The following is a 12,500-nucleotide window of genomic DNA, read 5'->3' as shown; positions in this document are numbered from 1 at the left end:
TATGGACATTTAATATGCACATTTCCTTTGTTAATATGGACTCTTTTGACATAAATTGCTTTTGTTTTATAGATGAGTACTGAACTGCATGGCCTCTAAAGGCACATTTAAAAGTGTCCCATACAATAAGGTGATCTGCTGTACCTATGTTATGTCTGAAAAAGTCATTTATAAATTATTCAGTCCTAGTTCTAAACAATTTATCATCTAGTAGGCTTTGATAAAATGTCCAATATCCTCGCCTATGCGGAAATTCCATAAGAATCAAATGTATTTATAAAGCCCTTTTTTCATCAGCCGATGTCAGCCGCCATGTATATCTCACTAGGTCAGGGTATTTTAGCTTCCATATATCCACTAATTCCAATATATCCATGACATTCATGATTTCCTTTAGTGCCTGAGGGTGATAGTTTGTAGTGTGATTTCCTTTACGGTCCATAGAGGTATTTAAAACCATATTAAAATCTCCCACCATAATAATAGAGTCTAGTGTCGCTTGTAGAGTTTATAAAATCTTAAATATATTTTCAAAGAAGCTTGGATCATCATTATTTGGACCGTATAGGTTAATAAGCCATATCTGTTTATTGTCCAATAACATATTTAAAATCATCCATCTACCTTGAGGATCTGTTTGGACAATTTTCACATTTGGATCAAAATTACTGTTAATTAATATCATTACCCCTTTTGAATTTCTTTGCCCATGGGAGAAGTATATTTTTCGCCCCCCCAGTACTTGTTCCACACAACTTCATCTAAAATTGTTGAATGAGTTTCCTGTAAACAATAGATATTAGATTCATTTTCTTTTAACCAGGTAAATACTGATCGTCTTTTTGTAACGTCTGCTTCCAACTCACACTCTCAAACACATAGATCCCCTGAACGCAGCTCACTCTCCAGATCCCAATCACCTGAATTCTGATCACCTGTTCACACACCTGTATGTCATTATCACACACTATTTAGTTCAGTTCTTTGCAGCCCATCATTGTGAGGTATTGTTTGGTTTGTGACACAATTCTAGTTGGAGTGCTGGTTGTAATGTAATGTAATGTAATGTAATGTAATGTAATGTAATGTAATGTAATGTAATCCAATCCAATCATGTATGATAGTTTTGCCTGCCTCGCTAATGATGCCTATTCCCTGCCTGTACCTTAGCCTGTTGGATTTCCTGTAATCAACCTATTGCCTAATCTCCCAGACGACATTACTAGCTTTTTCCCTGCCTGTACTGTTGCCTTTTTGGACCCCTGTGTATGACCTGCCTGTCCCTGGACCCAGCTACCTGCCTCCTCCTGTGTGTGATCTTGTGGCTGTCCCTGGACCCAGCTATCTGCCGCCTCCTGTGTATGATCTTGTGCCTGTCCCTGGACCCAGCTACCTGCCTCCTCCTGTGTATGATCTTGTGCCTGTCCCTGGACCCAGCTACCTGCCTCCTCCTGTGAATGATCATGTGCCTGTCCCTGGACCCAGCTACCTGCCACCTCCTGTGTATGATCTTGTGCCTGTCCCTGGACCCAGCTACCTGCCTCCTCCTGTGTATGATCTTGTGCCTGTCCCTGGACCCAGCTACCTGCCGCCTCCTCCTGTGTATGATCTTGTGCCTGTCCCTGGACCCAGCTACCTGCCGCCTCCTGTGTATGATCTTGTGCCTGTCCCTGGACCCAGCTACCTGCCACCTCCTGTGTATGATCTTGTGCCTGTCCCTGGACCCAGCTACCTGCCTCCTCCTGTGTATGATCTTGTGCCTGTCCCTGGACCCAGCTACCTGCCTCCTCCTGTATATGACCTGCCTGCCCCTGGACCCAGCTACCTGCCTCCTCCTGTATATGACCTGCTGCCTGCCCCTGGACCCAGCTACCTGCCTCCTCATGTGGCCCTTTACAATAAACACCTGCTGCGCTCAGGGGCGGAAATCCCGGGAGGGGCGGAAATCCCGGGGGGGACGGGGGGCCACGTCCCCCCCATCCTGGGAAAAATATGATTTGTCCCCCCCAATATATCACTGAAACATATCTATGTAATTTAAATAATATTAATAATACGCAATGAAAGCAATTGTGCTGATTATAGACACTTAATAGCGTTTTTAAGTTTCAAAAGATTGCATCCCCCCCCTTTTCCTCACAATGGTTTGATCCACTGCCAGTTCCTTAGTTGGCAAGGAAACAGAGGGGTCATATCTACTGTCTGAAAGGCACTCAATGAACGTAACTGACGTGAGGTTAATCCAGTCAATCGCGCACACACACTAGCTGAATATGCAGAGCTAGCGCGCAACTATTAACTATTAAGCTAGCTAGTACCTATTCCATTTATGTGGCCTCATCAAAGATGGAATCTTTGCTATCGTCAATTTATTCCAAGATCAGCATGCAGATGATGTAAATTAGTGCTTCAAAGTCCCTGTGATAAGGTTAGCGATAAACTGAAGTCCAAACTGAACAGAACTACACTCTCTTCTACCATTGTCTTAAATATATTTAATGGTCTCGTTACAAAAGCTAAATTGTCGCAAGGGAACTTTTATTTATTTATTTTATTTCACCTTTATTTAACCCGGGTAGCAAAGATTATAGCAAACACCACTGAAACGGAATTGGGGCTCGCCAGCTTTGCAAATTCAGCTATTGTTGGAAGCCAGCCAATATCAAACAAACTATTAAAATTACAAAAGGTTGCAGCATATGTTGTGTAAATGGTGAACTCATACAGCTGTCAACTCTTGTCATTTTAATCCGTTTCACATTTGCTAGCTACCTTTTAGATCGAAGCCCAAATAGAATGATAAAAGATAAGATGATAGAAGCCCATCTCCTACTGTAAATAACCTACACACTGTGTAGGCCAGCCAGCCAGGTAGAAAATTGGCAGAAAAATAAAAGACGGACAGCAGAGTATTTTTCAGTACACCAAAACGCAAAGTAAGAACCCTAGTAGCCTAATATCTCAAAGACTAGTTGATAAAATGCTCATAAGAAAGAAATGAAATTCTAATGGAAATGTTTCACAATGATGTCATTAGGCAGAGCAGGCAACAGATGGCACACAGACAGCAGAGTTTGGGACAGATATGCAGGGACAGACTGGCAGAGACAGGGAGTCTCAGGTAAGTTTGTTGAGTCTTTGTTTGGCAACATTATGAAAGGTTCTCCATTTTTTTGACTTGTAAAATAGGAACATAATTGGAAAATGCCATGGATACCCCCACTCTCAACTTAAACTGGTGACTGAACTAAGATTTGTTAAAGGCAATGGTATTGCTGTTGTGATTAGTTGTGTAGTTTTGGGTACCGGTAGTTAGGAGTACGGCAAACACCTTATTTCTTTGGTTCCTCAATATACATTTACCATATTACAATGTAGGCTATGTGTTACAGCACTACTTTTGGTGTCCCCCTCAGGAATTGCTCTTGAGAAAATTTCATGTAATTGTCCCCTCCAAAGTTGATATCAGAATTTCGCCCCTGGCTGCGCTCTGCGCTGAAACCAGCTCTCTGTCTCCCATCGTGTTCAATACACTTTTCTTATTATCTGCTAAGCCATTACAATTATAACTGGCTATACTTATTTAATCAATTAACATAATGAGACACAAGTTTCAACTCTATTTATCATAATATATGTTTGTAAACGTACCATTAAAAAGTAACATGATGATTGAGTGTCTATATAGCTGTACCATGATATTTGCATTGCTACTAAGTAAACCTCCAATTGATCCCCACTATTCCACCCGCGATAACACTCCTCATCCCGAGTTGGGTTGTCATCCCAATGCCCGACATACCACCCCCTACGCCCCGGATCCCATGGCTCCGTAGAGACCGGGACCCATCCTTCGAAAAGAGCACACAGTGCCACCCACAGAACAGAAGCAGATCAACCTCCAAATGCATTTCCAATGCTCTCACCTTGATTTGTATTACATATAGCCCATTAAATATATATATATCTTTTAAAAATCCTGTTTATCTTATTTTCTATAATTAGCTATTTATATTTGTAGTAAGGTAGACAGTTTATGCAAAGGATTTTTACCTCTCACCAGTCTCGCCATTACATTATGGCAAGCAATGATTATTTTAGCAAACAATTATTGTGATTCATCCTATATTGTCCCTAACATTATTTTACTCCCTCGCAACAGTTGTGGGGGACGGACACACACACACACACACACACACACACACACACACACACACACACACACACACACACACACACACACACACACACACACACACACACACACACACACACACACACACACACACACACACACACACACACACACACACAACCCCTTTCCTCCCACAACAACCATACACTCAGATTCTCAAAAGTTGCACCACCCCAGAGCCCAATTCAAGAAAGGTCTTGATTTACGAATGCATATACAGTCGCAGCTGTATGAGAAGGCCTACAAAACGGAGCAAAAAAAGGGTAGAAATGGGTAGATTTGATTAACTATTGTCACGTCCTATGTGATGGAGATCAGATATACCTCCTTCCCCTGATACATCCACAACATGTCCCCCGTAGTGACCATATTCCCAAGCATCTCTGTGCAGTCAGACCTTTGATTTTGTGCCACCATGGCCACAATAATATATCCCCTCTCTGAATGTCAGAGTGTGACCCCCTCCCCATGGGTTACTGCAGCTAGTGTTGCCAGCACTGCCGCTGCCAGGGTGGGGGCACACCACCGGAATCCCCACCGGCTAGGTACAAGGTCGTCAAGGTTCTCATTAGCAGATTTGAGAATTTTCTGGTATATTATGCTCTCCCTTTAGGGGGCTTTGGCTTTGCAGGACCAACCCTGCCAAGCGGGCTCAGAATCTTGAGGGTGCGATGCTGCTCTAGGTCTCTGACCGCATTTAGGCAGCATACAGGCAGCTTACAGCAGGCCCATAAAACAAATAGGGACTTCTCCTTAGTATCTGGGTCATTCAGGCGGGCGTCTAGTGTTTAGGGTTGTGGAACATTCCCTCAATATAGGACCATAAATAAATACATTAACATTTATTTAAAAATGTGCTTCCACATGATAGGACAATAAATAAATGAGATGTATAATTTATTTTAAAATGTAGTTCCACCATGATAAGACAATACATAAATAAGATGTAGAATTCATTATAAAATGTATATCCCTCATCTGCACAAAATGTAAAGATCTCTCACAACACCTGCTCACAGACATACATTGGTTCTGGGATATGCAACCATTTCCTTTCCCAGTCACTTAACGCCACCCTTTCCCAAACACCATAAACACACACCACACCCATTCATCTCAATACATCCACACATACCCACATACTGAGCCTTCTGTCTGCTGTGTTTTTATCTCCACCATGTGGTATTAGTGCTTTATTTGAAAGATAGATAGAAAAGCTCAACTCAGCAAAAAAAGAAACGTCCTCTCACTGTCAACTGCGTTTATTTTCAGCAAACTTAACATGTGTAAATATTTATATGAACATAACAAGATAGCCATGGAGAAAAGCCATGGAGTAGTCTTTGTGTCTCTGAACAATTGATTATCAATATACAGTTTGCAGAGCTATGTGTTTCCCTTTCAATCTATTTTCCTTGAAAATTGGACACAGAACTTTGCGCCGTTCTGCAATTTCCTTCGGGAACTGATCATTCATGCCTATTTTTGTGCCAGCAAGTCTTTTAACCAGGCTTTTAACCATTATTTTATCTTCAAAGAAAGCAAATTTGTCAACGATTTGGCGTTCATACCTCTGCTCGAGCGGTGTACATGTTCGAGTAGGATTTTGTCAATAGCTTCGTGTGGGATCTGAAGCGCTGTCAGGAGGAACTCTAACTACACATTCAGGAACTTCTTCTTTCTCTTGGACACCTCTAAGTACCAAATTATCTCTCATGGATCTAGTCTGTATGTCAAGTAAGGCTTCTCTTAGAATGATGTTCTCCTTTTTAAGTTCATTAACTTTGGTTTCAATCTTATTGACTGTCCCTTCTAGCTTGTTGTATCTTTCTACAGTGTCGCAGTGTTTTGGTCACTCATCTCCAGGCCTTCAACTCTTTTATATCCTTACTGACTAGTTCAAGTATACACAGTTTGTCATTTACTGATTTTAACAGATCGGTTTCGACCTTTACCATTCCCGCTGGTGAAAAGATTAAATCGTCTGTGTCTGTAGAAGAGTCACGTTTTCGTTTTGAGATAGGTTCCCCTGTCTTACTCTCCGTCATGTTGAGATAGGTTCCCCTGTCTTACTCTCCGTCATGACGAAATCGGTTCCCCTGTCTTACTCTCCGTCATGTTGAGATAGGTTCCCCTGACTTACTCTCCGTCATGTTGAGATAGGTTCCCTTGTCTTACTCTCCGTCATGTTGAGATTGTTGAGATCGATTCCCCTGTCTTACTCTCTGTCATGTTGAGATTGGTTCCCTTGTCTTACTCTCCGTCATGTTGAGATAGGTTCCCCTGTCTTACTCTCCGTCATGTTTCGATAGGTTCCCTTGTCTTACTCTCCGTCATGTTTCGATAGGTTCCCCTGTCTTACTCTCCGTCATGACGAGATCGGTTCCCCTGTCTTACTCTCCGTCATGGTGAGATAGGTTCCCCTGTCTTACTCTCCGTCATGTTGAGATTGGTTCCTGTCTTACTCTCCGTCATGTTGAGATTGGTTCCTGTCTTACTCTCCGTCATGTTGAGATCGGTTCCCCTGTCTTACTCTCCGTCATGTTGAGATCGGTTCCCCTGTCTTACTCTCCGTCATGTTGAGATCGGTTCCCCTGTCTTACTCTCCGTCATGGTGAGATAGGTTCCCCTGTCTTACTCTCCGTCATGTTGAGATTGATTCCCGTCTTACGCTCCGTCATGTTGAGATAGGTTCCCCTGTCTTTCCGTCATGTTGAGATAGGTTCCCCTGTCTTACTCTCCGTCATGGTGAGATAGGTTCCCCTGTCTTACTCTCCGTCATGTTGAGATTGATTCCCGTCTTACGCTCCGTCATGTTGAGATAGGTTCCCCTGTCTTACTCTCCGTCATGTTGAGATAGGTTCCCCTGTCTCACTCTCCGTCATGTTGAGATAGGTTCCCCTGTCTTACTCTCCGTCATGACGAGATCGGTTCCCCTGTCTTACTCTCCGTCATGTTGAGATAGGTTCCCCTGTCTTACTCTCCGTCATGTTCAGATAGGTTCCCCGTCTTACTCTCCGTCATGTTGAGATCGGTTCCCCTGTCTTACTCTCCGTCATGTTGAGATTGGTTCCCCTGTCTTACTCTCCGTCATGACGAAATCGGTTCCCCTGTCTTACTCTCCGTCATGTTGAGATAGGTTCCCTTGTCTTACTCTCCGTCATGTTGAGATAGGTTCCCCTGTCTTACTCTCCTTCATGTTGAGATAGGTTCCCCTGTCTTACTCTCCGTCATGTTGAGATAGGTTCCCCTGTCTTACTCTCCGTCATGACGAGATCGGTTCCCCTGTCTTACTCTCCGTCATGTTGAGATTGGTTCACGTCTTACGCTCCGTCATGTTGAGATAGGTTCCCCTGTCTTACTCTCCGTCATGACGAGATAGGTTCCCCTGTCTTACTCTCCGTCATGTTGAGATAGGTTCCCCTGTCTTACTCTCCGTCATGACGAGATCGGTTCCCCTGTCTTACTCTCCGTCATGTTGAGATCGGTTCCCCTGTCTTACTCTCCGTCATGTTGAGATAGGGTCCCCAGTCTTACTCTCCGTCATGTTGAGATCGGTTCCCCTGTCTTACTCTCCGTCATGTTGAGATAGGTTCCCCTGTCTTACTCTCCGTCATGTTGAGATAGGTTCCCCTGTCTTACTCTCCGTCATGTTGAGATTGGTTCCCCTGTCTTACTCTCCGTAATGTTGAGATTGGTTCCCCTGTCTTACTCTCCGTCATGTTTGGGTGTTGCTTGTTTTCGTAATATTTGTCAATACATTTCTCGAGTTTTTTATGATTTGTTTTGTGTTGTTATCCAGATTGAAGGTTCTTACCCACCAGATTGTGAAGTGCTAATATTTAGTCTAACTTACCGATATTGAATATTGCGTTTTTATCTTGAGGTGATCTACATTGCTGTGTTCAGTCCGCCATCTTGCTCCTGTCACTACTCATTATTGTCTGGCTCAACCTCTTCTAATCTGGGTGACCGTGTTGGGGTGTTGCACCAGGACATCTGGATACAGCCAGTCAGACAGACCCCATTGAGAGAAAAACACTCCGAATGTAACAACTGTGTATAGGAGATCTTACACCTTTTCACAGTGACATGGTTTTTCCAAACACTCATCCATACACTCATACACATAACACAAGGGTTTATGACAAGGGTGATGACAGGAAGCTTAGCATTAAAGGATTGTAAGGATGAGTTATCGGGAATAAGGGAAAGAAAAGAAGAAACGGTGAGAGAGGAGGAATGGGTTGTGGGAGGAAAGAGTGAAAAGAGAGATTGGTGGGACTGGCACGATGGAGAAGTTGACTCTGCACGGATGAATCCCGGATTCAACTGTACCGGGCAGAAGGCATGGTGGCAGTGGGCTTATGGTATGGGCAGGCATAAGCTACGGACAATGAACACAATCAGATTTAATATTGCAGATATATTTCAGCTTCCATCAATGTAATTGTCTGCATCATTTCCAATCCCATATATCTTTTTTTGTAAGTATGTACATGTGTATATATACAGTACTAGTCAAAATTTTGGAGACACCTTCTCATTCAAGGGTTTTTCTTTAGTTTACTATGTTCTACATTGTAGAATAATAGTGAAGACATCAAAACTATGAAATAACACATATGGAATTATGTAGTAACCCGTTGCCTTGATGACAGCTTTGCACAATCTTGGAATTCTTTCAACCAGCTTCATGAGGAATGCTTTTCCAACAGTCTTGAACGAGTTCCCACATATGCTGAGCACTTGTTGGCTGCTTTTCCTTCACTCTGCGGTACGACTCATCCCAAACCCTCACAATTAGGTTGAGGTGTGTCATGTCCTGACCAGTAAAAGGGATTATTTGTCATTGTAGTTTGGTCAGGGCGTGGCAGGGGGTGTTTGTTTTGTGTGTTTCAGTGTTTTTGGTTTAGGTTCTATGTTTTCTATTTCTATGTTTATCTAGTTTTCTATTTCTATGTAGGGTTTTTGGCAATGACCTCCAATTAGAGGCAGCTGGTTGTCGTTGTCTCTAATTGGAGGCCATATTTAGTTGTGTTTGTTTCACTTGTGTTTTGTGGGTGCTTATTTTCTGTATAGCCTGGGAGCCTTATGGAACTGTTATCGTCATTTGTTTATTTTGTTTAAGTGTTTTCTTTAATAAATTAAGAAGATGAGCACTTTACCCGCTGCGCCTTGGTCCAATCCTTACGACGCCTATGACAAGGTGTGAGGTGTGTTTTGGGTCATTGTCCTGTTGAAAAACAAATGATAGTCCCAAGCGCAAACCAGATCCAATGGCATATCGCTGCAGAATTCTGTGGGAGCCATGCTGGTTAAGTGTGCCTTGAATTCTAAATAAATCACCAACAGTGTCACCAGCAAGCACCATCACACCTCCTCCTGCATGCTTCACTGTGGGACCCACACATGCAGAGATCATCCGTTCACCTACTTTGCATCTCACAAAGACACAGTGGTTGGAATCACAAATCTCACATTTGGACTTCTTGCCCCAAACAAGTCTCTTCTTCTTACTGGTGTCCTTTAGTAGTGGTTTCTTTGAAGCAATTCAACCATGAAGGCCTGATTCACGCAGTCTCCTCTTTACAGTTGATGTTGAGAGGTGTCTGTTACTTGAACTCTGTGAAGCATTTATTTGGGCTGCAATCTGAGGTGCAGTTAACTCTAGTGAACTTATCCTCTGCAGCAGAGGTAACTCTGGGTCTTCCTTTGCTGTGGCGGTCCTCATGAGAGCCAGTTTCATCATAGCGCTTGATGGTTTTTGCGACTGCACTTGAAGAAACTTTCAAAGTTCTTGACATATTCAGAATTGACTGACCTTCACATCTTAAAGTAATGATGGTCTGTCATTTCTCTTTTCTTATTTGAGCTGTTCTTGCCACAATATGGACTTGGTCTTTTACCGAATAGTGCTATCTTCTGTATACCACCCCTACCTAGTCACAACACAACTTATTGGCTCAAACGTATTAAGAAGGAAAGAAATGCCAAAAATTAACTTTTAACAAGGCACACCGTTAATTGAAATGCATTCCAGGTGACTACTTCATGAAGCTGGTTGAGAGAATGCCAAGAGTCTGCAAAAAAATCAGAAATATGTAAAAAAAAAAATTAACACCTTTTTTGGTTACTACATGATTCCATATGTGTTATTTCATAGTGTTGATGTCTTCTCTATTATTCTACAATGTAGAAAATAGTAAAAAATAAAGAAAAACCCTTGAATAAGTAGGTGTGTACAAACTTTAGACTGGTACTGTTTATACAGCGCAAACCAGATGGGATGGCGTATCGCTGCAGAATGATGTGGTAGCCATGCTGGTTAAGTATACCTTGAATTAAAAAAATATCACTGACAGTGTCACCAGCAAAGCACCCCCATACCATCACACCTCCTCCTCCATGCCTCACGGTAGGAACCACACAGGCAGAGATCATCCGTTCACCTACTCTGTGTCTCATAAAGACACAGCGGTTAGAACCAAAAATCTCAAATTTGAACTCATCAGACTAAAGGACAGATTTCCACCAGTCTAATGTCCATTGCTCATGTTTCTTGGCTCAAGCAAGTCTCTTCTTCTTATTTGTGTCCTTTAGTAGTGGTTTCTTTGCAGCAATTTGTCCATGAAGGCCTGATTCACAGTCTCCTCTGAACAGTTGATGTTGAGATGTGTCTGTTACTTAAACTCTGTGAAGCATTTATTTGGGCTGCAATCTGAGGTGTAGTTAACTCTAATGAAGTTATCCTCTGCAAAGGGTGGCTACTTTGAAGAATCTCAAATATAAAATATGTTATGATTTGTTTAACACTTTTTTGGTTACTACATGATTCCATGTGTTATTTCATAGTTTTGATGTCTTCACTATTATTCTATAATGTAGAAATTGTAAAAAATAAAGAAAAACCCTGGAATGAGTAGGTGTGTCCAAACTTTTGACTTGTACTGTATATATATATATATATATATATATATATATTTGTATATATATTTTCCTTTATTATGCTCTCCTAACCCTACCACCCCTCCCCTAATTGGACCAAACTAATGGACAACAACACTTAGGCTTCTACTTCCAAAGTGTCGCAGCGGTCTAAGGCACTGCATCTCAGCGCTTGAGGCGTCACTACAGACACCTTGTTTCGAATCTAGGCTGTATTACAACCAGCCGGATTTGGTCTGGGTAGGCCATGCTTGTAAATAAGAATTTGTTCTTATTTGTTTATCCAACTCAAAAAAGTATGTTTATCCAAGTCAAATGACTGCACTGAAACGTGTTTAGATGACCTGTACTTTAGTATAAGCTATGTGTTTGTTTGTTTATACACTGATTCATGCCTACTATACACTGTAGATGTGTTTGTGCATGTTTGGAGCACAGGGGGTCTAGTCCTCTTCCCCTTCCTCATCGGTGACACAGATGCATATTGATTTCAGAGAGCTTGCTGAGAAACCATGCTGAGTGACAGTACAGGAAGAGAACATGGTGCACACACATAAATCACACACACACAAAAACACACAATACATTCATGTACCAACAAAGACCCCCAATCCTTTGCTCACACACATATGCTGCCCTTCTAACCCAAAGCTGCTCACGCAGCAAAAGCACACAAACAGTGTGTACTATATTATGCTATCTCTAATACCCAATGACATTGCCCTGAGGCAAGGCACAGAGAAGGCCATGCCATTGAGGCTAGCTCCTCTACCTATGGTAAGTATGGTAGACCCTGTGTCTGGAAGCCATAGTTTGGTCTGGTTGTTTCAGCGCTACTATGATTAATAAGTAACTACAACAAATCCATCAGGTAAGAATATCATACTGATCGGTGTCCAACCAAATGGTTTCCACCTGGTATAACCTGACTGGAGCATGGGTACCCATTACCTACTCCTCTATCCAAGTCTAACCCAACTCAACATAATACGTTTATCTCATTTTATCCAATAATCATTTTATCTAACTCCAAACAATATATTTTACCAACTCCTACTCCCCTTGTCAGTTGCTGTCTACAATGTTTCCCGCCAACTGTCCATAGCGTTCATCAGTCATGAAGCTGGGTTATAGCCAAGACATTATGATCTCTGCCTGTTTTGAGGCTCTTCCTTCCAACAATGGGCATCAGTGTTGAGATCAGAGGTTGGTTCCAATAGGAACCCTGGTATGTGGCCAGTGTTCAGTCATGCTCTCTGCCTCTCCAGCCTGCGTATCAATGGAAGGAAGCCACTATCTGATCTCAGCCAGGAATTGTATTTATAAGTGGACAACGTCTGATAAATCATATGCACAC

The 12,500-nt window shown here is 42.3% G+C and overlaps 1 protein-coding gene across 1 annotated transcript in view; it reads right to left on the bottom strand.

The window, feature by feature from the left end:
* Nucleotides 1–12,500, bottom strand: part of gjd1b (gap junction protein delta 1b) — a 37,697-nt gene that overhangs the window by 18,726 nt on the left and 6,471 nt on the right. The gene's annotated exons all lie outside the window — the stretch shown is intronic.

Source organism: Salmo trutta, chromosome 26 (assembly GCF_901001165.1).
Source record: "Salmo trutta chromosome 26, fSalTru1.1, whole genome shotgun sequence".
Lineage (NCBI taxonomy): Eukaryota > Metazoa > Chordata > Actinopteri > Salmoniformes > Salmonidae > Salmo > Salmo trutta.
This window is presented reverse-complemented; position numbering and strand designations above follow the sequence as displayed.